General features: G+C 38.1%; 1 long non-coding RNA gene across 2 annotated transcripts in view; it reads left to right on the forward strand.

The window, feature by feature from the left end:
* The first annotated feature begins 13,127 nt into the window (after positions 1-13,127).
* Positions 13,128-25,985, forward strand: part of LOC144288096 (uncharacterized) — a 66,689-nt gene continuing 53,831 nt past the window's right edge. Inside the window, exons 1-3 of one of the 2 annotated variants that reach the window (XR_013356114.1) lie at positions 13,128-13,670; positions 15,180-15,386; positions 18,898-20,301. This is a non-coding gene — a long non-coding RNA (uncharacterized LOC144288096). Of the gene's footprint in view, positions 13,671-15,179; positions 15,387-18,897; positions 20,302-25,985 lie in introns of those variants that run through there. The other variant, XR_013356055.1, reaches the window with a different exon arrangement.

Consider the following 25,985-nt stretch of genomic DNA (forward strand, 5'->3'; position numbering starts at 1 on the left):
GAGAATGGTGAAAATGAACAAGACAGGAAACAACAAAGTTGGAGAGGATGTGGAGAAAGGGGAACCCTCTTACACTGTTGGTGGGAATGTGAACTGGTGCAGCCACTCTGGAAAACTGTGTGGAGGTTCCTCAAAGAGTTAAAAATAAATCTGCCCTACGACCCAGCAATTGCATTGCTGGGGATTTACCCCAAAGATACAGATGCAGTGAAAAATGGAGACACCTGCACCCCAATGTTTCTGGCAGCAATGTCCACAATAGCCAAACTGTGGAAGGAGCCTCGGTGTCCATCGAAAGATGAATGGATAAAGAAGATGTGGTTTATGTATACAATGGAATATTACTCAGCCATTAGAAACGACAAATACCCACCATTTGCTTCAATGTGGATGGAACTGGAGGGTATTATGTTGAGTGAAGCAAGTTAATCGGAGAAGGACAAACATATCGTCTCATTCATATGGGGAATATAAAAAATAGTGAAAGGGAATAAAGGGGAAGGAGAGAAAATGAGTGGGAAATATCAGAGAGGGAGACAGAACATGAGAGACTCCTAACTGGGAAATGAACAAGGGGTAGTGGAAAGGGAGGGGCAGGGGGTTGGGGTGATTGGGTGACAGGTACTGAGGGGGGCACTAGATGGGATGAGCACCAGGTGATATGCTATATGTTGGCAAATTGAACTCCAATAAAAAATTAAAAAAATAAAGTATTAAAACTTTCTTTTCTCTACCAAACCCATTTCAAACTTGCATTCCATGTATGCCCACCATGGTGATTCTAGGATGCAATGATGAGGTCAGAATTGAACCCAAATCTCTTAGCTTCTAATTCACTGTTCTTTCCCCACTGGATTTATTGATTCCAGGTGTTAAGCTCTGATTGGGGAAGTCTTTAATAGCATATAATCCATGAAGCATCTTAACTCTGGTATCCTCCAGATATTGCTAAAACAACATAACCCAAACCAGAGAAAATACTGAGGGAAATTCCACAACAATCAAACCACAGTGTGGATACATCAGTTTAGGCAATGAATTCTGACCTGGAGAAAAGCGAGTGCATTCATCCCTAGACTTAACTCGCATGCTCTTCCCCTAAATATCTTTAAGTCTCTTACACATCAATTCATGTTGGGGTTTCTTCACTATTAGAATTAGGTCATATGCCTTCCCTTCCCTCTGTCCTAATTCATAACAGTTGCCTTGCCCAGTGGAAGCTATCTGAAGGTATAAACCTCTATATTTAAACTTGGGTATAAATACACCCAGATTTTTTGTTGTATTAATATCTTCACTAAAATGGACATATTTGGGGGCAGATGGGTGGCTTAATGGTTTAAGTGTCCAGCTCTTGATTTTGGCTCAGATCATGATCTCAGAGTCTTGAGACTGAGTGCTGCATCAGGCTCTGTGCTGAGCATGGAACCTACATAAGATTCTCTAACTCCTTCTCCCTCTGCTCCTATCCCTTTTCACACATGTGTGCACACATGTGAACCCTTAGTCTCTCTAAAAAAAATTAAAAAATAATATGGGCATATTTCATGGCAGACATCTAAACTTTGGAGAATAAAATCTTTAACAATTTCTAGGAAACTGTCAGTATCTTCACTTTGTGAGTCTTCATTAGAAGCAGAATTTGCCTTTCATAACAGGCACCAAAATTCCTCTGTCAGCCCCCTTTGCTGCTACTTTATAGGCAACAGGATCAAGTCTGCTGGTAGAAAGTGCCCCAAACTTTGAAATAGGAACTAGTGAAGACCAAGCAACACGCATTTTGGAGCAGTGGCAGAGCAGTAGGACTGAATTTCCGAGGAAATGCTGGCAGTGAGGGTCATGTTGGTCTCTAGTACCTCCTACCAACAGGCTGGTGGTACAAACTGTGGTATCTAGAGCTTGAAGGTATTGACCACAGAGATTTCACCAGTTCCTTGACCTGATTTGGGGTGTTCTTACTGTCTGCATTGTTTGTGAATCTGGTTATCATTATTTTTTGGTGATTATGTGAGCTACCCAACATGCTTATAATACACACAATTTCTGCTTTAGATGAACCAGAATTGATTTCTGTGTCTGCATTGAATAAATCTAATCAAAAGAGAACAATGCAAAGGAATTTAGTGCTGTAATGATCTAACTTTAGAACAGTAAAGATGAAAAAAGTTACATTGACAAATACTTTCTCTGTTAACTGTTAAATTCTCTCTAATATAATTTTTCATATCTCATATAGGGAAAAGGATAAGGAGAGTTGAGTAGAACCAAGGAGCTTATTATTCTGTTACTCTGGGCGAAAGATTCAGGGGGAAAAAAAAGCCTGGCATGGAAACTAATTCACACTAAAGTGTAATTATTTGACTCTATGACTAATTTTGCTTCTGAAAATAGAAATTTATATTTCAACCAAATATTTAAGTAAGGCACAGTGAAAAGACTTTTGCAAGGTAATTGGGCAGATTATTTCATTCCACTTCAAATATCCTATCTATCCAGAGAAGAATTCTATTTAGGAACAGATATGAAGAAAGAGGCAGTACTATAGGGAGGTGCCTCTCACTTTTCCCAGAAGTGCTTCCTTCACCACAGCTTCCTCCAGAGAATAGAGCCCTTTGGTCTACTTTGGATTATGGTATCAGAGTCAGGTTACTAAATATTTAAATATCTTGGCATACAACCCTAAATCTCCCTGCCATAAGGGTATACTGGGAGCTTTGACCTAATGCTGTTGACACCTTGGCTGCTTAGAGTGAGTTGTAGAGTTAAGGAACCAGCATGATCACCATTCCTTTTCTGAGTAAGGTGTTTGTTTTCATTTGGTTTTATTTGTTTAATAAGCATTGACAGTGTTTACTAAAAAATAACGTGAGAATTACTGTCATGTGTTCTAGTTCTTCTTCTTGGCATAGGTCCATCGTCTGTTTAAATAGGCAGTTTAACTTTTATGGGAGCTGTTAATATGTGAAAAGATACTGGCAGGACAGGGCTTGTGGGATGAGGCAAACACATTTTCAGGGATTAATGGTAAGGACACAGATAGGATCAGATACAACCCTGTATCTTCAGGAGCTCAAGGCCCAATTCAAGAGAGATGTTTAGCTTCACATGTGTGATGGAGTAGTTGGTATTTTTCAGCTACATGCACTAGAATAGCTTTAAATTCTTGCTACCACTTTAGAAAGGCATTGGAAGGACTTCAGGGGTTGTGTTCACTGTGGGGGAATTACTCATGTAATTCTCATTAGTACAAATAGGAAAGAGGTGTAAATCCACAGTGATCTAGCTGAGAAAACAAACACTCCTTCTTTGACTTCTGTTGTTTGTTTCTCTTTGTTCCGCATTGAGTCAGGGAAATAATCAGGAAAATTATATGTGTTCAATTGCCCGGTTGCTCCAGAACCCTTGGAGTATCTAATCACAGTTAATAATTAAAACAAAGCAAGGAGACTCAAATGCTGAATTTAAGTACTATCAGGAGGGAAAGTATTTGAAGGGGAAAATATGAAGAGTGCTTTGTGGTAGATTTTTACAGACAGAAACAGGGGCCATAAAGAGAGAATGTTCTTTTAAAATGAAAGTGGATTATGACAGATCAACCAATACATATATATTAAACTCCTACTGTGTCCCCAACTGTGTGTTAGACAATGGGGAGGGACAAAGGATAAATTTCACAGTCCATCAGGGGGAATAGAACCAACAAATTATATGTGATTGAAACAAAAACTGGGACTGGTTGTTTAAAAGTGGCACCGGATATTTGAAATAAGAGCACTGACAGAAATTATAGAACCTGTGGTCATAATTCCAAGTCCTGTCAGTTAACCTGATACCAGTTATTCAGGTAATATAAGCTATGCCACAGGCACAATTAACCAACTAATGTTAGTGGCTTATAACAACAAAAGGTGAGGACCTTTTTCACATCTCCTTGCTCTGGGATCCAGACTGATGGAGCAGTCACTATCTTGAAGGTTACTATAAAGGAAAAGAGGAAGGTCTGGAGGATCAAGCACTGACAGTCAAATGCTCCCTTATGGTCCCATTCAACCACAAGGGGGCCAGGAAACATAATGCTGCTATAGGCTCAAAAAGCAGATAGCTGGAAATAGTAGGTGAACAGCACTAATGTGTTTGACCTTACCAGGCAGTGTTCAAATTGAGGTCGCATTAAAAGTTAAATTCAGTGGGATGTTCTTCACCTGTGTGAGATTTTACTGAAAGCTTAGTGTTCCATGTACTTAGGTATGCATTGGAATTACCTGGAGGGCTTGTTAAACTGTAAATCTCTGAGCCCCTACCTTCAGAGTTCTGGGTTCAATAAGTGTGAGATGAGACCCCCAAATCTGCCTTCTTAACAAGTTCCTGGGGGATACTGATGCTGCTCATCTGGGAATTGCACTTTGAGAAAATCCAGTGGAAACTTCCTCCCTCTTGTCTATTCAAGCCTTTGGTAAAATTCTATTAAATGTTTGAGCCTGATTTGTGCTGCAGGTAATGGTGAGAAGGTCTATATGTCTCAATCAGAGGGATGGCTGATTTCAGAACTCACAGGATCTGACTCAGCTTCATCAGATGACTTTAGGGTCTGCCTCTCTCCTTTTTCCCTTGAGTGCCTTCTTAGGGAAGAGGCTCTCTTTTTCTCCCTGGTTGGAAGATTTCAGAAATGTGTCTTCAGATTCCAAAGCCAAGAAAATAAGACCCAGATTGCAGAATTTGGTCCTCTTCTTCCTTCTAAGGGTGGATTTCTGAGTTTTCATTTCCTCCCTGGGAACCCTTCTTTTCCCAGGATCATTGACAGTTGAAAAATATCTATGTCCTTGTTGGGACACCCTGACCCAAACTCACAAGTGTGTGACTGCCATAGCACAATCACATCAGAAGACAATAATACTATACACTTAAAAATGTTAAAAGTAAGTAGGGAAGGGATGGGAAGCTATTTCCACTGCATCTCTCCCTCCATATTTACAAAGAAAGCATGGCTCCTCAAATTTTCAATATTTTCTTGAATCTAGATTGTTTAGACTTAAGTAAAACCATATGTGGGTCATTAACCCTTCAGGCCAGGTCAAACTCTACCAAGCCCACTCAAGTTTCTTTCTGTTGTCTTTCCTCCAGGTCATCCTCCTTGTCCTTCCTGCACTCTTCTGATTCCCAAAGTTCTGCTTTTCTGTGAGCATCAGCTCAAATGAGAGCTGAGAGCACGTATAACTGCTGGTGAACAAGCAAGGGCATGGCATGAAGCCATCCAACAGAGACATCAGAGAGCCTGTGGAAATGTAACTACAGTACACACCCTCTGCATTATCCTATAGAGTACTTGGCTCTGCAGAGTCACTATTTGGCCTCTGCTTGGCATTTGCATGGATGCCTGACCCACTGGAGTTGACTTCTAGAAAAGGGAATACCTTTAGTGGAGGTGTGTTCAAAGCTCTGCCTCTTGCAATTCAGGAAACTGTAGTTTTGAAGTGGCTGTTTTCCCAGCTTCTATCATCCTTGCTAAGGTTTCAAGCCAGAGCTCAGGCTCAAGGCACTATGTGCTACCCTCTATCAATAATCTTTTCAAATATAATAAAATTAAATTTAAAGAAACCCAGCTTTTATTCTAAGCGTAACTTAGAAATGGTAGCTCAGGGATCCCTGGGTGGCGCAGCGGTTTGGCGCCTGCCTTTGGCCCAGGGCGCGATCCTGGAGACCCGGGATCGAATCCCACATCAGGCTCCCAGTGCATGGAGCCTGCTTCTCCCTCTGCCTGTGTCTCTGCCTCTCTCTCTCTCTCTCTCTCTGTGACTATCATAAATAAAAAAAAAAAAAGAAATGGTAGCTCATTTCTATGATGTCAGCAGGAAAAGGACCACTTTTACTTTCTATCATTTATTCTTTCTCCCAGTATCCCCATCAGAGTCTACATTTGTTAGAATTGATGGATCTACATTTACACATCATTATCACCCAGAGTCCATAGTTTACATTAGGGTTCATTCTTGGTGTTGTACATTCCATGGATTTGGACAAATGTATAATGACATGTATCCATTATTATAGTATCATACAGAATAGTTTCAATTGCTCTAAAAATCCTTTGTGTTATGCCTATTCATCTCTCCCTACCATCCAACCTGTGAAAACTGCTGATCTATTTACTGTCTCCATAGTTTTGTCTTTTTCAGAATATCATATAGTTAGAATCATACAGTATAGAACCTTTTCAAGATTGGTTTCTTCTGCTTAGTAATATACATTTAAGTTTCCTCCATGTCTTTTCATGGCTTGATAGCTCATTTCTTTTTAGTACTTAACAATAATCCATTGTCTGGATGTACCACAGATTATTTATGCATTCACCTACTGAAGGGTATGTTTGTTGTTTCCAGTTTTTGGAAGTTATTAATAAAGCTGTAAACTCTGTGTACATGTTTTTGTGTAGTCATAGTTTCCACTCCTTTGGGTAAAAACCAAGGAGCAGGATTGCTGGAGCACGATTGTATGGTAAAAGTATGCTAAGCTTTCTAAGCTGCCGTATAATTTTTCACAATGGCTGCACCAGTTTTCATTCCCAGCAGTAGTGAATGAGAGTGCGTGTGGCCCCACATCTTCACCAGTATTTGGTGTTGTAGATGTTTTGCATATTCACCATTCTAATAAGTGTATCAACTGTGTTCTACACATGATTATTTTAATTCTTAAAATTTGTGCTTCTCTAATGACATATAATATGGAGCGATATGGAGCATCTTTTCATATGCTTATTTCTCATCTGTACATCTTCTTTAGTGAGATGTCTGTTAAGGTCTTTGGTACCTTTCTAATTTTTGAAATTAGATATTCTAATTGCTGTTGATGTATAGAAATGTAATTGTCTTTCATATATTAAACTTACATTTTGCTAAAGTCTCTAGTTAATCCTATTTTTATATTTCTCTGTAGCCTCTCTTGAGTTTTGAGGTAGACAATTATACATAAATAGTGACAGTTTTATCTATTCCTTCCCAATTAGTATATGTTTATATTTCTCTCTTTTGCCGCTGTGCTGGCTAGAGCCTCCAAGAAAATATTGAAGAGAAGCAGTTATCCTGATCTTATTTCTCATAGAAAAGAGAATGATCTTAATATTTCACTATTTAATGTAATATTTGTGGGAGATACACTCTTTCAGATTAGGGAAGTTTCTTTCTCTTCCCACTTTCATATTTATTTCACGAATGAGTGTTAATTTTTGACTGCTTTTTCTGTGTCTATTGAGATTATACTTCTTAAAAAAGACAAACTTTTAATGTGGTACATTACAATAATGATTTGTATAATGTCAATTCTAACCAAATTTCTGGAATAAATAAATTTAGTCACAGTGTATATGATCTCATTTATAAATGGTGCAATTCAGATTGATAATATTTTTGGTTAGAATTTTGTGTTGCTGTTCATGTAGTTTCTATGTCTTGTTCTGATATCAAGTGTTAAAATTCAAGAATATATATGTTTATGAAAGGTACACATTGACTGTTGACAGTGATTATGAAATTTATTTAAATCAAAGATGATTCTTGTCTTCTTTGCAATTTTCTGCAATTTCTACTTTTCTACAATTAGAAAAGATTACATATGATCACAAATCATGAAAACACAAACGTAATCACCATTACACACATATAGCCTAACCCAGAATTTGACTGTTGATTCTAAGACACTGGATTGTCCTCACTTTGTCCTGGATTTTAAGGTACTCCTTGATGTGGAGGATAAGGAGTGGCAAAGTCCTTTGAGAATCCTCAAAAGTATCATGGAATGTTAAGATATACTGCAGTGAAATGCAGGAGATGGGCGGCCCTGGGTGGCTCAGCAGTTTAGCGCCACCTTCAGTCCAGGGCCTGACCCTGGAGATCCAGGATCGAGTCCCACGTTGGGCTCCCTGCATGGAGCCTTGCTTCTCCCTCTGCCTGTGTCTCTGCCTCTCTCTCTGTGTGTCTCTCATGAATAAATAAATAAAATATTAAAAAAAAAAGAAATGCAGGAGACTTAGCAGCCCAGGTTTGAATATATAGTAACAAGTTGTGTGACTTTGAGCCAACCCATCTAACTCCTCTGAACTTTAATTTGCTCACTTATAGAATGAAGAAAATAATTCATACCCATATTCACCTCATAAAGTGGTTGGTATTGTGTAAGTATAATGAATATGAAAGTGCTTTATAACTTAATTTGTTTTCCCACACATTATATGGATATGTCCACATACATATTGTATGTATAGATAAAGTCAAAAGAAAATGATTTTAAGGGGCTCAAATAAAAATTGGTAAGGCTTTGTCCAGTGGATTCCTTATTTCAGGGAGCACCTGAATGAATACCTGGTGACTCCCTAGTGGAAGTAGGGGCAAGTTTCACAGGATTAGTGAAGTCAAGTCCCTATCTTTGCCATTTTGGCTTAGGCAGCAATTTGCAACTTTACCAAAACTCAGAGCTGGGAATCATCCCTATTTTGTGCTCCTTCTTAATAACCACCAAAAATAATATTTCCTAAGAACTGTTTATACAAGTCTTACAGTTTATTGGCTAGTCAAAAGTCATAAGGTGGAAGTGGTAGCTGGCAAAAACAAAGAAAAAGTGAAAGTAGAAGGCAAGAGGAAACAAGAAACCCTCTACTTCTGTTCATTTTCGTCCTTTTCTGAGAGACAGATAGATACAGGTAATTATATGTTGATAGATAGAGTAAAGCAAGAGCAGAATTGTTACAGTATTTAAGTATTTAAGTCAGTATTCACGACATTTATCACTCCATACATTACATCCTCCCCCTTTCCCAGCACACACATATCTCACCATGGCTCCTAGAGGGAAGAATAGATGCTTCTGGATAGGGTTTGTTGTAGAGATTACATGCAATGGAAAAAAGAACAACAACAAAAGACCTAAAGATGATAAATAGTCTTAGTAGATTGTACCCTAAAAAAGGGCAGGAGTTGGGGGAGAGACACAAGTCATGGGGATTGAAAGTAGAAGAATTTTAAGGGGTAGAAAGTGATGAGTGGGGAAAAAATTGGGGGAATAGCTATGGTTCCTGAAAACAATACTGAGAAGACAGAGAGATGGGGAGAGAAGATTGTAAAAAATGGTTTTCTGTGCATAAAGTCTCAATAGACTAGATAAAGATTTCAAGTGTTTGAGTTACCTTTTGTCTGGTGATAGGAACCAACTGTTTCTTTTAATAAGATGCCATCACAAGACTGGCCCACATGGGGGCCCAGTTCAATTTAAGTTATTCATGAAAAAATTTGCTTTGGGAGTAGAAGGCTTAAGCAAAACACAGCATATAAATTTACTGATTTTTCTTTTCTTACCTGGGACATTAGGCAAATATTGGTCTGTAGTATAAGGAGACAAGAAGAAACAAGTCTCAATGTATCATTCCCATTAGTCATTATTGTTAATAAAAGCAATTATTTAGTACAAATACAAGACAAGAATTTTCCCCCGAAGTCCCATCCATTCCGTAGGAGCCCTCCCCTGTAACCTAAATCTCATCAAAATAATTCTTATTCAGATTTTTTAATATCACTACATGCTCAACTGTTCTTTTACTCACCACCTACTGTACACTTTTCCCCCTACAGAAGAAAAGACATCTAACTTTAAAATGCTGGGAGAAGGAGAGAAAGACATGGAGAGAACAGAATTTGGAATGCTGAGCAAATAAAAAAATGAGATGGTGCAGTGGATTCTGTCTGTATCCTGCCCATATAACCTTGGCACTATTTCTAGGGCATTCCCACAACCTCCTACTATAAACTAGCAACTCTCCATGTGAGGGCTTTCTCTTGGCCTCAAATAGGGAGTCCAAAAAAGCTAGGCAGTTATTGCCTCTGGGAACAGCCCAGTCCATGATGGATGGCAGTTAGCAGGTGAATGAGAAGTTCTATACTCTTTATAAGGATCCTTGCTGGGTTGAGCCTTGGTTGTCCTAGTGCTAATTTGCTTGATAATATTTCCTTTCTGGTTGCCCTATTCCTTTAAGAGAGCTTTTCACCTCCTAAATAAACTACTTGTACTGTACTCTGGTCTCAAGGTCTGCTTTTGGGGGCACCCATCTTGAGACAGGTAGGTATGGAAGGCATTGGAAAGGACAAAAAGGACACCAAAGGCGAGTTGTTCCTACTGTTTCATTGTGCCTCAGTTCAGCTCTTCTTGTTCTCCCGTATTCTTTTTCCATGGTGAGGTTTTACAAGCACAGCACAGCTGTCCTGTTCAGGAATGTTGAAATAAAAAGAATGACAACAAGGTGAGCATCTAATGGAGGAGATGTCATGTCTAAAAAGACAAAGGACTAGAGGGATGTTCGTGCTTTCTATAGTACTCTGAGAACAAAAATCTGTTTCTAATTGATTTCTTTCTCAACATTCCATCCTCTCCCCACTTCCGTACCTCCCACTTGAATAATAAGGTAGATAACCTTGGGTTTCAGGCAATGTGCCTTTGACCTGGATTGTCTTCCAGAAAACCTTGACAAGAGATGCATTTTTAAAGATTTTGTGCCATGTCAGCACCATATTTGGTGTACCAATCATCTGTCAGAGATTCTTTTAGGGTATTAAAGATAGCAGTCATAAAAAAAAAAAAAAGATAGCAGTCAGAAAGTGAAGAATTCAAAGGCTTCATATGACAGTGTCCAGTACTTTCAGACTCCAGAGATAGTAAAGAATGATTCTTCATGATTACTGGAAATTGATAGATTATCTTCATATGTATCATGAAAATTGGTATCCTTTTAAATTTTATTTTGTTATTTTTTTTTAAGTGAAGTGAAGTTTTTTTTAAGTGAAGTATTTTTTTTAAGTGAAGTGCACACAAAGTTACATTGGTTTCAGGTGCACAATATAATGATTCAGCAAGTCTACATTATACGTCACCCTAAGTGTAGCTACTATCTGTCACCATGCAACACTATTACGATACCATTGACTATATTCCTTATGCTGTAAAAAAATGATATCCTTTTGAATATGGCTGATTTGGGGTGTGTGATTTTTTTCAAGTATCACTATTTTTAAAAAATATTTTATTTAAATTCAATTTGCCAACATATAGTACAACACCCAGTGCTCATCCCATCAAGTGCCTTCCTTAGTGCCTGTCACCCATTTATGGGGTGTGTGATTTTTTTTTAAGAGTTACCTTGGCCCTAAATTTGCCTTCCCTGCATTTTCTAAAAATATTTAAAAAGGAATATGCATAGTCAGATTTCAGGATGAACAATCTACAATAAACTCTGTGCCCAGGTGAGATTTAACAATGGTACCATAATAATCATTTTCTGAGGATATGTACAGGTGCCCCTCTAGCACTGCTCTCTCTCAACCAGCTCCCATAGTCATTCCCTTGTACTCTTCATTTCTGTATCAGTCTCCTTCTTTGAACAGTGGACTCTTCTAAGGCCATGGCTCTATCATGGTCATCTCACATTTCAGACAACAATGAATACATGGTCTGTGCTCAATAAATGATTGAATTTATTTTCAAGACTTTCATGCACCCATGTGAATACAAATAATTGATATGCTAATTTCAAATGACTTTGACCTTTTCATGAAAGCAACTGGCTGTATCATTCTTGGGTTTTCCAAATTTTGTTAATTTTTTGTTTGCATAGTTTGTATAAAGAAGTGCAGTCCTTCAGTTCATGGTAATTATTTTATAATTTGGACTAGTCATTATTTCATGTTGTCCTTTATCTTTTCTCATATTTAATGATATTTTACTGTATTTAAAAAATGTTTGGAAGGCCAAAAGGAATTAAAATGAGGGATAAAGTGATGAATAAAGGCACAAAAAAGAGGATTTTAAGGACAACATAATGTATGTTTGTGAGAGTCTGTATGAATTCAGTTCCATTTAGTCAACATGAATTTGACACTTAATGTTTGCCAAGAACAAGTATTCTAATGGATTGAAAGTTAATATTTCTCAAGAAGCAACTGAAAACTAAAAGGTGGCCATCTTTGCACAGTGATTGATGGGGGCAGATAAGACAGGCCTTTAGGAATATAATATTAAAAATGATATTTGGAAAAATATAATTTACATGTATGTATATGATGTAAAAAGGAGACAGGCAAAGAGAAACTTAAGAAGAACCCAGAAGTGGGAGGTGGGATTAGGAAGGAAGTTTACTTTTTATTTTATAACCTTTCCTTTGATACCATTATAGTTGGTAAGAATTTTTTCTGTTCATGTATTATTTTCACAGTAAAAGTTTTAAAAATTTCAATAAATCTCTTGTCCTCAGAAAACTTAAAATGACCTAAAAGAATATTAATGCATGATACATACTGTGGTAGATCACTTCCAAAAGTGACTGCTATTAATTTTTTCTCTTCATGTAAGTCCATGCCATCAAGAGATGGATCAAGAGAATACATCTGAAAACTTCTCCTCGCAAGAAAAAAAGTTGTAACTATATGTGGTGATGGATGTTAACTAGACTTATTATAGTGATCATTTGACAATATATACAAATAATTATGTTATACACCTGAAACCAATATATCACATTGTATGTCAAAAAAAAAAAAAAAAGAAGGAAAGAAAAGAAAAAGGAAAATAAAAATGGAACTGATATTTCCTACACTTGGGACTTGCAATAAACATCATGCTGTGCCAGATGCCCAGCACTAGCCGGGTCTTAGTAAATATTAATTCTCATTCTCTCCTTGGCTCCTGTGTTATTGGGAACAGAGTAGCCTTCCTACTCATGCCAAGAAACAGTATTACTGGAAAGAAGAAAGAGAACTAACTGGTAAGAGAGGAGACTTAGGTGGGCTTGGAAAATCTCAAACCAGACAACAAACCAGTGAAATCTGGGCCCTGTGTAAGAACATAGAAATGCTGGTCCCCTTAGAATCTTAGCATATTCTGGGGTGCCTAGGTGACTCAGTTAAGCAGCTGACTCCAGATCTCAGCCCAAGTCATGAGTTCAAATCTTACATTGGGCTCCATGCCGGGAGTGGAGCTTACTTGGAAAAAAAAAAAAATTGGCTATAGTCTTCCATACTTCTGCTCAGGATCTTATTATTCTGAGAGTACAGGTATTTAGTATCCCCCTAGCTCACTACCCCTCTCTTATATCTCTCCTTCTTTGATTCATTGCTTATCTATTCCCAGCCACCCAAAATATGAAGGAAAATGAGAAGCAGCCCACTGCATGAATCTATGCATGTGCCTGCATTCTAGAGCCTGTGACTGGAGGCTCAAATACTTTATTTATTTTTTGGGGGGGATGAGAGGAGATTCTCATATAAGAAATGTTGATTTTTTTTTCCAGGGTACGCTGAAAAACACAAGGATCTGTGAATTTTCAGACACTTGCCCTTTGATGGAGAGACCTTGTGCATTATTTCCACTGAGACATGATCCAGAGAATTTGTGCACATGAGGACAATTTATTATTCAGACCAGACATGCAGTACATCACCATGTATTTGTAGAGATATTGTTCAGGGACCAAAGCAAAAAATTATAATCCCTCTTGGCATGTGACACACTGCAACAGCTCATTTAGAATCCTGGGTCAACCCTTTTGAAGCTGTACAACAATCCCATTCAAAATATTTGATTTTTGAACTTTAGTTTTCTCATCTGCGAAATGGGGATAATATCAACCACACAGTGCTGCTGTGAGTATTAAATTTGAGAAAATGTATGGAAAGTGTCTGGCACAAGATAAGTGCTCTACAAATATTTGTAAGATAAGGAATGGCATATGGGTAGTACTCAGTAAATACTGTCCCCCGCCTGCTTCGAGGGAGAGCAGAGAGAGCAGGGACAGGAAGGGAAGAGGAAGATGTGTTTTTATCAATGATTCATTCAGGCCCCAGGGGTGGAGGTGGGATCTACAAAACAGATCAAGTAAGTGAGACTTAAGTTCTCTGGCACATCTCACAGTGAGAGGTGGAGTCTGTTTCCCTCCAACATGAATCTGGATGAGCTTATGAATGTTTCAGCCAACAGAATGATTCTGAGACTAGGTTGTAAGACCATGCTGCTCTGCCTGGTTCTCTAGGACTCATTGCCGGGGAAGAGGCCAGTATGTGAGAAGTCTCTTCTCCCTCCCTTCAGTCGCCGTGCTAAAGAGGCTACCTATTGGTACTCCAATCTACAGTCCTCCAGGCACCATCACCTGCATCCACTGGAGCCCTGGAAATGGCAATCTTGGATCTCCAGCCCAATCAAACTTTCAGATTACCACAGCCTGGCCAACCCCTACCTGTAACTACAAAATTAGGAGCAAAATTAAATGATTGTTTTAAACAACTGACTTTTGGGAGGCAATCTGTCACTCAGCAATAGATACCTCCAGAACAGCCTAGCACCTGGCACCTTGTTGAAATGGAGACCATGCCTTAATTAAAGGTGCAGTCATTACTCAGCTCAGACAAATGCTGCGAGGAGGGATTCAGGTCTTGGCTGGCCAATTGTGTCACAAAGGGATGTTAGATCTAGATTTTTGTGAAACCTCCAAATGTTGGAGGGATCAGTTACTAATTAAAAATTTTTAAAAATATCCTGTGCATCACATCAAAGCTATCTCTGTGTCAGTAAGGCCTGGAAGCTGCAGGTTTATAAAAGTGAGGAGAGTCCGCTTACCCTACCCTATCCATTGCCTTCTTGAAAACTGGGTCTACCCTGAGTCAGTGGCCTCCCGCCCAGCAGGAATGCTTCCCTATAATGTATTAGCATATGAAAACTCGTAGTTAGACAAGCAGTTTGTACATTCCCAGATCTAAGCCAAACACACTGCCTTTTGTTTCACTAGTGATTGGAGTCTTGACCCATTTAGGCCTGACAGCAAAATAGCGATTAGCAGGGGGTGTTATTAGTGGTGTTTTGATTGGGAAGGAATGAAAGAAGTTGGAGGGAGAAGGACAAGGAGGTAGGACAATAAAGAAAAACTTCCTGGAGGACAAAAGTTCACCAGTTTTCCCTTGAAATTAATTTAAGTGTAGTAGAATGATACCAACAAAAATCTCAGTGAATTGTTAAGTGTTTTTAAGAATACAGCTCTTGTTATTGTTTTTGGCTTTTGCTGAGTATATTTTGTTTAGGGTGCTTAAGGAATTCACCTTTAACTGTGGAGAAAAGAATTGCATATTATTCCTTGTTAACTTCTTGTGTACTTTCTTCAGGATGTGAATGAGGCAGAAGACAGAGCCACTGAGCTCACACAGACACGCCCAGTGCCAAGGACCAGAGGGCCTTTGTGGCCTATGGGTAGGGGACCTAATTGGTGGGAACAGGTGCAAAGCCAGAGCATGTGCAGCCATGGAGACTGAAGAGCAGCACCAAGCTAAGGACAGCTTTACAAAGAGTGTCAGAAGTGTCACTCCTCACAGGTGAGGCATGAGGGGTGTCGGTGGCCTCCGTCTTCATCAACCAAATGAATAAATATGTGAATATTTCCTGAGATATACCTATATCAAAAAACTGTTCTGTAGTGTATGAAAAGACTATTAATGTTTTAATCTTTTATACTGAACTTATTTTAGAAATAGTACAAAGAGCAAATATTGAAATACCACTTTTCCATCCCAGTACTTTCAAATTACCTCATACTGGCACCTAATCAGTAAAATCTAGTGTTTGCATATTTTTCTAGAGATATTTGTGCATATACACAGGATATAAATTCTTTTATTCACTCAAGGGAAGGCTTGTTATATACAGCATCCTATGCTCATCCATTTTCACTTTTCAAAAATGCTAAAGAGCATTCCATTTTTTCCATAGCTGTTTGTGTATATGTCCTCATTATTTCCTAGAGCTGTACAGTATTTTATTTTATCCTAGAAGTATACCATAATTTATTTAACTATTGATGGACAAGTGTATTGTCTCCATGGTAATTTTCTTTTGAAACAATTTAGAGTCAATATATGCAGTGTTGAGTGAAATCTGGTCTGTGACTTGGAAGACTAGCCACCATTAGAAGTAGCCAAACAACACTTTAGGGGTGGTTAGCATTTTAAATATCCTTATTGAAATCTGCACCAGAGGGTGTATTAATTGGTATAAGAAATGAATAGAGTTCAAAATAGGTGATTAGTTAGGAAGATTAGATATTCCACATGGACTGTTGCCTGTCTGATGTACTGATAGGCTGAATGACTGACTGAATGAATGTGTGACTGAATGTCTGACTGACTGGCCCTCTGCATACCTGACTTAATGATGGGATGGCTGACTGGTCTGGGTAACCAGAGAGGGAATAGGATGCAGGGAGAGGTGAGGCATCTGGTAGGGGTTGGAGTCTCCCTTCCAGTACCTATGCTATCAGTCTATTAGTAGCTTTTTATTTTCCATAAGAAGACAACTAGTGCTGTGAACAATAAATATCACCAAAGGAAAAGTAGTTCATAAATCTTTGCAACAGATTTATGGTACCTGCAGAGCCTGACTAAACCAAGCCAAAACAAATCCCTAACCCCACAATATCCCTAAACCAACCTTGGAGCTTGGTCAGCTTCTATTACCCCCACCCGGCTGCCATCAGCCTTCTCTCAGACAAAACTGTGACATAAAACTTCTTTTCCATGAGCTTTTCCTCTGGTAATATGACCTTTTATCTCCTTTTAGCTGACCAGCGTCTTGCTCCCTTCACCTCTTTCCTCTTTCACAGCAAAAAAAGATCTGATAACCAGTCACTGACACTTGCTGATTGGTTGATTATATTTTGACTGGAACTCCTATTCATCAACACCTTGTCTGAAATAAGCTTGTGAAATTTAAGCCTTTTAGCTGTAATTATGGGATGAAAAGTATTCCACTCAAGTTTAAAAGAATTCCATCAGCAAACAGGAAGGGAGAGTTGAAGGTCAACTCAGTTGCCTTGGAATGTAGTTGTCTTTCTGGAGGGATTCCCCCCTCCAGAAACCTTTGGCAACACTGTGCATTTAATAATCCAGAGGCTGGCAGACATAAAGCTGCTGGAGGCCTAGCCCAAGGATTGTTTTGGTTTAGAACTGTCAGTGGCTTCTTCTAGAACCTTCTAGATCTTGCTCCTACCTTCCCTACTTGACTATATACAGATCTCTTTCCCTACCACCTCAACCAAATTCCTAACCTTAGTCCATCTGTTCCAGGTCTCTAAGACACACAATTTTCCTGTTCTGGGGCAGTTAGATAGTTTAGTGACTGTTTGATGTTTTATTTTCCTACTTAAGCCCTGTGTCTGCCAGTTTGGAAGCATTTGACCAGTAGTATCTCTACCTCAGTTTAGGAAGCTTCTCACAGCAGAAAATGTGTCATTAATATATAGTTAATTTATTAGTTAAAGTTTAAGGGTGTGGATAACAAAGAAACTTGGGTTTCAGTGTCTCTTCATGATTTGTATGGAAGGAAGGGGTATCTTGAATCCTATTTTTTTTTTTTTTTTAGTATATGTGCTGCCGAAGCGAGCACAGGTATCTTGAATCCTAATAACAAAGGTACATATTTTCTCATCTTACCTATTACAAAATTCATACTCAACTCTGTCTAGTAATATTCCCAAGAACATCCAGCTTGGAAGTTGTGGAGCTAGTATTTGAACCTAGTCTGACTTCCAAGTCATGCTCTTTTCTTAGGACACAACAGTAAGAGATAGCTTTATTTCCAGAGACCTCAGTGTCTTCAGCTATACATATAGAGAGCTATCATCTCTAACATGGGACTGAAATCTACAGAACTTGTATGAAGGTAGAATATCACAATTTTTAATGTCTCACTATTGTCTTCCAATTTTTTCATAATGCTTTTTCTTAGAGGAGGATTTTCAATGACTTCCTGATGATAATGATCCTTACTCTTATCAGAGGCTCACAAAAATAAATGCAAAGTGGACAGGGTGGATTGTGTTAATTTTAAAGCAGTAATTATTAATATAAAAACAAATGAGGGAGAAGCCTTTATGAAACAAAAATCATGAACTCTTGTCTCTGCCTTGGTGGACATATGTCTTAGAGAGTAGGTTAAAAGTTTACCATAATACACTTGGGTTATCTGTTCAATTTCAAATCCAGGATCGATAAGGCTTATCAAGGCATTTTTATGACTTCAGGGAGGTTATCACTATCTTAATATAGTGATGAAGACAAAAGCCAGACCTCACTTGAGGTCAGAACTGAGCAATCAAATTAACATCTGTTAGGAATGACTTGGTCCAATCTTCAAGGTCAACATATTCACAGATGTCAAAGTGTCTGAATGGAGAGATGATAATCATTGACCCTGAAACCCTCTGGGGCTTGGCAGGCAGCTGAGGGGGAGATAAGGAGCTTTCTGTTGAGATACCAAATACATGTTCAAATATATACTTCCTTATTTTATTGTTGTGAAATAAGAGGAAATGCCAAAAACCATGTCTCAGTTAACTATGGTCCTGTTGGGTGGAGGAGTACATTGAGGTCTTCCTTTCCCACAACCACTTTATTCAGAATTATAACTCAGAGTTCTTGACAGATAGTAGTTCATGCTTTCTTTCACTTACTAACCCTGAATAGGAAGTGGAAAGAGGTGGGCAGCCAGTAAAAGAAAGAGGAAAGAGGAGAGATTAAATGTGGTTAATTAATAGAGAGATAGGTCCAATTTGCGTGGAAAAAGCTCTAAATTTCATATAGCATTAGTGTGCCATCATTAACTAGGTAAGCTCTTAACAAGGTTTGTATTAAATGATTTTCCCACTACAGATAAAAAATTGAGTTCCTAACTGTAAATATAGACCTGATTTATTAAACAAACAAAACAACAAACCTTAATAGAATTAATAACTGGGTCCTTTACAGTCTATAATTGTGAAGCCTAAATGAACATTATCTACTGATAGTATAAACTCTTGCAGAAAGGAAATATATCTGTTTTATTCCTCAGTAGCTTCCCAATGCCTAGAGAGATGGAAAGGAGTACCATCACTGTGGCCATCTTAAGATCTCCTGGTGCATGTTTTTTCTCACAAAATGAAGCAAACCAGTCAACTGGAATGGGATAAATCTTTGGATGGTGAGCATGCTATGGCAAATGATATAAACTGGACTAGAGGTTCTGATCTTCATGGTGGCTCTCTTAAAGAAGTTCTGATTTATTGGATATGAAAGTCAGAGCCCTATGCAAGAGTTTTTTTGTAGAAGAATCAACGAATACTTGACTCATTTGTGAAATGTTGGTGCCAGTCAAGACAGACTTGTAAGTTGATTTTGTGCCAGTTAAGACTGATTAGACTTTTTAACTGTGATGGATGGTCAATGGTCACGTAATGATGGCCCCATCTACACACTGGCCACAAAATGATGAGAATTGTGGAATACAATTAGATAGAACACATAGCTCAGCTATGTGGCTGATAACAAAAAGTCTCACTGCTGCCTAGGTATTAAACAGTAAAGCAGAAAAAATGTAAACAGTAGTTGGTTGTGCCTGTGAGACTTGGTCAGAGTCTTGGTGGTCTACCTGGGAGAAACAGGGAATAGTAGAAAGAGCACTAGGATTGGTTCTGATGGGGGGTTCAGACTAACTCCATCACTTTCTGTGTTATTTTGGGCAATTTAATGCTTAGAATCTCTAGTTATGTATCTCTAAAACATAATCATCAGGCATCTTATAGGGATTCTTCTGAGGGAAGTGTTGTCATTCAAAATAAGACTCTCAAGAAAGATACCTGGGTCATCTCTCAGTTATTATCCTATAAATTATTCATAAGGCAGATTTTCTACTATACTTTTTAATCCTAAATTGGCTTCTCCTTTTGCTACTGGGACACTTCCAAGAAAGCTCCCCCTGCCAAACAGCCAGTATGTTTATGGGAATAAATGGCTGACTTCTCAGGCTCTCACCCTTTAAGAAGAAAAAATACACCTTCTAAACTATATAGGAAGAAACCCATCCAGAGGCTCTTATCTTATCCTGAACTTAGGCATTCCTGGTCCTACAAAAATCCATTAAAAACCTCCTCCTGCCAATGTATATCCTCAGTCTCCAATAATAATGAAGATAATGATAGCAGTGTTAATAATAACATTGTCATTAGTGTGACATGGCCTCTGGCCCTTCAGCAAACCCAGAGTTTTTACTTTATAGGGACATACTGGTTTCTGTTTACCCATTTTTCAAGATTGCATAAAAAGCATTGGCTGTCATATTGATGAGATGTATGCCTGTTTCATGAGGGGGTTAGGAGCTAGCTTAAGTTTAGATAAAAAGTGAGTAATGTCTTTAGAAAACATTCTTATCAAGAAAAGTCTCTGTAAACTTTCACTTAAAAAATACCACAATTCTTGATATACATGCCTCTTGTTAATTAGAAACCTAAGATCTTTATTAAATGGTTGAATCAAAAATAAAAATTGGATTAAAAAAATAAGATTGGTCTCATACTCAAGAAATGGTAGTGTTTGATTATATTTTCCTCTCTACTCTGCTTTTCCCATCATGCGTTTCACCATTTATATTTCATTAGACATTAAGAGAGAGTGACTTCATTTGTGCAGATTTTCCTTCTACTGTGCTGTGTGAAATAGCAGAGTAAGAAAGACTAATCTATTGAATATTGACCATATGCCAGGATCTTTGGTGTCAGGATTGATTTCCTCATCTGCAAAATACCTCAGGATAATAATAGTTCATGCATTTTAGAGTTATTGTGAACATTAATTAAGATCTTATAATGAATCTACTAGATTCATAAGTCAAAATCATTATAAGGGTGAACCTTGTCTTCCTAAACCATTCCCAGTATTCTGAGTTGCCCCATGCTCCTGAGGCCTTTTCTTTTGTTTAAGGTCAAAGTCTGCTGTTAAGAAGGAGCTACATAAATTCTTTCTCACTATCTGGTAGAGGACTCATAATTCTTGAAAGTTAATTGTCTTAGGCAAATTCATAATTAGCTGGGATGGAAGATTTAAGAATGATACTTAAACATGGTGATTTCAGGACTGAGACACCTGCTAAGGATAGGTTCCTTTCTTGGAGGGAATAGAGGAGTGAGCAAGGTCAGCTTCTTTTGACACCCCACCATGATCTTCCTCTTCTGTGGAGAAGGAGGACAGTGGCTGAGAGTCTTGGAGAAAAGTAGGCTGTGCATGTTCCCTTGAAGATGCTTCACAGCTCATCCATGAGAGGGCACTGGTGCTCCAGATAGCCCACACTTAGAGTCTTGTCTGAAGAGAGGCATTCATCCCATAACTTCAGAATGAGTGGTTAACCACTTGTACCACATCTGCGGCTATATTTGATAGAAGATGTGTATATATATACATATATACACACTTAGAACCTTAGGAGTTCTGTCCTCTTGCCCAGCTCAGTAGTCTTTAGACACTGGCTGCCAACTACCAAACGTATTGCCCATGTGTGGAAGAGCTGATCACTGGGTGCAATGGGTATCTTTAAAAATGGAAGTGACAAGTGTATAATTCAGGTTATACCAGAGAGAGGCACCAGGACCACCTGGAAGGCCCTCCAAAGGAAGAAGAAAACGATCTCTCTCAGTGGAAGGAAAGTAAGAAAAGAAGGAAAAAAGGAAGGAAGGACTATGGGGAAAAAAAGAGGAGAGAGCAGGTAATTTCTAATAAAATGGATAATGTCCTCCACCCCTTACCCTGACATGAGAAAGGTTTTGTTGAAAGAGGCAAAGAAAAGATAAGCAAAGCCCATACATACATAGATTTTCAGATGCGAGCAAACAGCATATCACAATTCGAAACTGATCACCTAGTGACATTTCCCTCATTCCTCCCAGCCATTCTTTTTTCATATATCCTGTTTTATTCTATTCAAAATGCTTAACCCTATTTGAAACAATCTTAATCATTTACTTGTGTGTTTATATATTGCCTGTCATGTTTATGAGAATATAAATGCTCTGAGGGCTGGAACTTTGACTATTTTGTTCACTGTTGTAACCTCATGACAAGGTAGGCACCAATGAACATCAGTTGAGTGAATGATAATGCCCAAAGGTGTAAAAATTTCACAAAGAGGTTATATTCAGCCAGAGTGATTATATTCAGCAAGAACTGCGGCTTCAGAAGAACTGAAAAATGATTAATAATACACCATACCCCAGTGGATTTTGAGTGGGAGCAAAGTGAATGGGTTGCTTTTCTGACCAAGCTGACCATGTAGTCACCTCAGTGGCTAGATAGTATGTATACACATATATGTATACACATACACATTTTATATATTTTTATTAACTTTTTCATATGTAATTATGGAAAGAGTATCTGCATGTTGACTAGTCTTAGGATTTGGAGGAAATATATTATTTAACAGGGCAACCTTCCATGAAGTAAATTACCTGGGAAAATCCATAAAGATTTGTATGTATAACTGCCCCACCTGTGGAAAGAAGTGACTATATGACTAGAATTGTATAAGATATTCCCATATGTCTTTATTTTGGAGTTCAGGGGATTTGACCACAAATACATATAAAGAAAATACTGATTTCAAAGTAGAAATATAGTCTTTTAAGTCAATCTTCATTTGGATTGTGAATTCTGAATAACTAGGTAATGAGGTAGTGGTGACCAGCTTTAGGCAGGGTGTCAAATTTGAAGCCAGTGCCCTACTTGGGGAGCATCAGACTTCCTGGAATCAGAAAGTGGGTTCCCCATTGCCATAATGAATTTATGCTTCCTTTCTAGTTTCAGTATCAAATGAAATAGAACAATTCAGAAAATTAATGAAGCGAGACATTTTTTAGTGACTACCACATATTTTGTATTAAACTAAGGCTATGAGGGGGGCGGCACTCAGCATGATCCTCTCTTGGAAAAGGTGAAATTGTACTGATGAAACATGGCACACTTGTATCACTTAGAATTGTTTTACTTCCTTAGTCAAGGTTCTCCAGAGAGAACAGAACCAATGGGATATATCTCTAACTCTGTTGCTAGCTTGCTCTCTCTGTTCTTTACCTATCTCTTTATCTCTCTAACCTATCTTACCTATCTATCCATATATACACATACATATATACACGAGATTTATTATAGGAATTGGCTCTCATAATTATAGAGGCCCATTATCTGCCTTCTGCAAGCTGCAGAACCAGGTAAGCTGGTGAGTAATTCAGTCTGAGTATGGAGGCTGATGGTGTAAGTCTTGGTCTGGGTCTGAAGGCCTGAGAACGAGGATATTCAACATCCAAGGGTAGAAGATGGACATCCTAGCTCAAACAAAAAGAGCAAATTCACCCTCCATCCACCTTTTCTTGTTCTCTGCTGGTCTTCAATGGATTGGGATTAGATAATGCCTACCTGCATTTCTTTACCCAGTCTGACAGTTCAAATGCTAATCTCTTCTGGAAACATCCTCACCAACACACATAGAAAAAAATGTTCTTACCATTTATCTGAGGATCTCTTAGCCTAGTCAAGCTGACACATAAAATTAAGTATCACAAGTCCCATCTAAAGAAAATTCAACTCAAATTGGCTTAGGTTAAAAAAAAAAGAATTTATTGTCTAATATAACTGGAAAGTTTTAGGCTGACTTTGGGCATTAAAAGATTTAAGACTCAACATAAGACACAAGGTCCAAGTGTTTCTCTGTCTCTCAGCTGGGCTCTACTATCTCCCTGTGTTAGCTTCATCCTCAGGCTTCCCAGGTCATTTCTCCAGGGCTCAAGTCTAGCAGAACCAGCCAACACCCCTTTCCCTTCTCTCAAGCCAAAGCTTCCTATCAGGAAGTCCCTCATCCTATCAGGAGTGACTATAGCTTGTCAAAGTGAGGTCTGGGGGCTCTTCCTTGGGGGCTCTGGGTGACTAGAAATCTACTGTTGACCCCAGTATGAAGCAGTAAATAGTGAACATCATGCAAATGATTCAGATTGGAGATGATTTGAGGGTTCAGAGGAAGGAGAGGTCTGTGGGATTGGAGCCATAAAGATATATTCCACAGGTAAAGATCAGCTTGGTAAGGGCCTTGATGGGCAGTTTTGGAGCATTTTCTATGTCTACACACTTCCTGAAGAGTTCAGTATGTATAAAATAATGAATAAGCTCTGTGAACAAGTCAATGACAGCTAATGTCTAACATACAACTTGCCACCGACAAAGGGCAGAGGAGAAATCTGTCTTCTATAAATGCCATTAACCGAACCCCAAAGTGCCTACTTGACAAGTTTTTGTTTCACGTTGATGAGACAGGTTCCATTTCAGCTTTCAGTACAGCTATTTGTTTCAAGCCTTGCCTGAGCAGATGATCTGCTATCCCACCAAGCCTATTGCCCACACAGGTCTTGAAAGTGTTGGATACAGGAAGCATTCTATCATTGCAGGACTCAGCTCCCCTGCCAGATGGAAACTGCTCACTCAGTGTGATCCAGCCCTGGTCTGAGTGGTAGGCGTGAAACCTTTTGTGGAATATTATCTCTGAAAGGAGGACCTCATATCCTTAGCTATCTTATTTTTATACTACCTTTTATTGCTATATGATAAAACACTGATAAGAATAAAAGCATTCATTAGTAAACAAGACTTCTCTGTATCATGGTGGTTCTTGTTTTATAAATTGCCCCTAGGAAAAAATATATGGTTTATTGTGTTGTCAGACTTAGATATAAACTATCTTTATCTTGTCTATCAGAGATCAGCAACAGCATATGTCAACACTGACCTGGGGTCTAAGGCTCTTAGGTTTATCTTGAAACTATGAAATTTGGTTTCTCACTGAGAATACACTTAAATACACTTAAAATGTGTTTCTGCACAACGTTTAGAAGAAAGATAATCAGAAAACATGGGATATATATATATATGTATATATATATATATTCCTAAGGCTGGAAAGACTGATTAATTGGACTCCATGAACTAGTGCAAGGTCTAAATACACGTGGACTACTTTATGCTTCCTCTTCCTGAGTATTCAGTGTATTATTTAAACCTCAGAGTAGTTCTCAAGAAGATCTGAATATCATTTTTTAGAAAGCTTTCTTTTCTTCCCATATTTTAGAATATATTTTTATTTGCACATATTAAGGTTTTAGGATATTTTACTTATGATTAACATATTGTTGATCACACTAAAAGTCCAGTGAATAAATGCAAGGTAAATATTTAGAGATTAAAATTCTATTTTTTAATCAGAGAGAATGCTTAACAAATAATTCATTCATCCAAATAATACTTATTGAGACTATTTACAGGTCAAACACTCTGATTAAATATTACCTATATCATTACAGTGTAAGACATGTCTTTGTCTGAATTTAAAGACATTTATGTTTGACAGTATTGACTAATTCTCTATTCCAGATGTGAAAATTCTAAGGACATATGCATATGGGTATATATGCATACATAAACACACATATGCATACACATAAACAGAAATTTATGGTTAGAAAAAATCAAATCCATTATAACTAGCTGAAGAAACCCTGTTGATTTTATTTTAATTTTATTCAAATTCAATTATCAATATAATATTGTTTTCAGAGGTAGAGGTCAGTGGTTCATCAATCTTATATAACATCCAGTGCTCGTTACATCACATGCCCTCCTTAATCTTCATCACTCAGTTACCTCGTCCCCTCATCCCCTTCTCTTCCAGTGACCCTCAGTTTGTTTCCTATGATTATGAGTCTCTTATGGTTTACCTCCCTCTCTCATTTTGTCTTGTTTTATTTCTTCTCTATCTTCCCCTTTGATCCTCTGTTTTATTTCTTAAATTACACATATAAGTGAGATCATATGATAATTGTCTTTCTCTGATTGACTGATTTCATTTAGCATAATATCCTCAATTTCCATCCACGTCATTGCAAATGATAAGATTTCATTTTTTCTTTTGATGGCTGAGTAGTAGTCTATTGTATACATAGATAATATCTTTTTTATCCATTCATCTGTCAATGGACATCTGGGCTCTTCCCATAGTTTGCATAGTTTGGCTATTGTGGACATTGCTGCTATAAACTTGAGGTGCAGGTGCCCCTTCAGATCATTACATTT

Source organism: Canis aureus, chromosome 1, assembly GCF_053574225.1.
Source record: "Canis aureus isolate CA01 chromosome 1, VMU_Caureus_v.1.0, whole genome shotgun sequence".
NCBI classification, from domain to species: domain Eukaryota; kingdom Metazoa; phylum Chordata; class Mammalia; order Carnivora; family Canidae; genus Canis; species Canis aureus.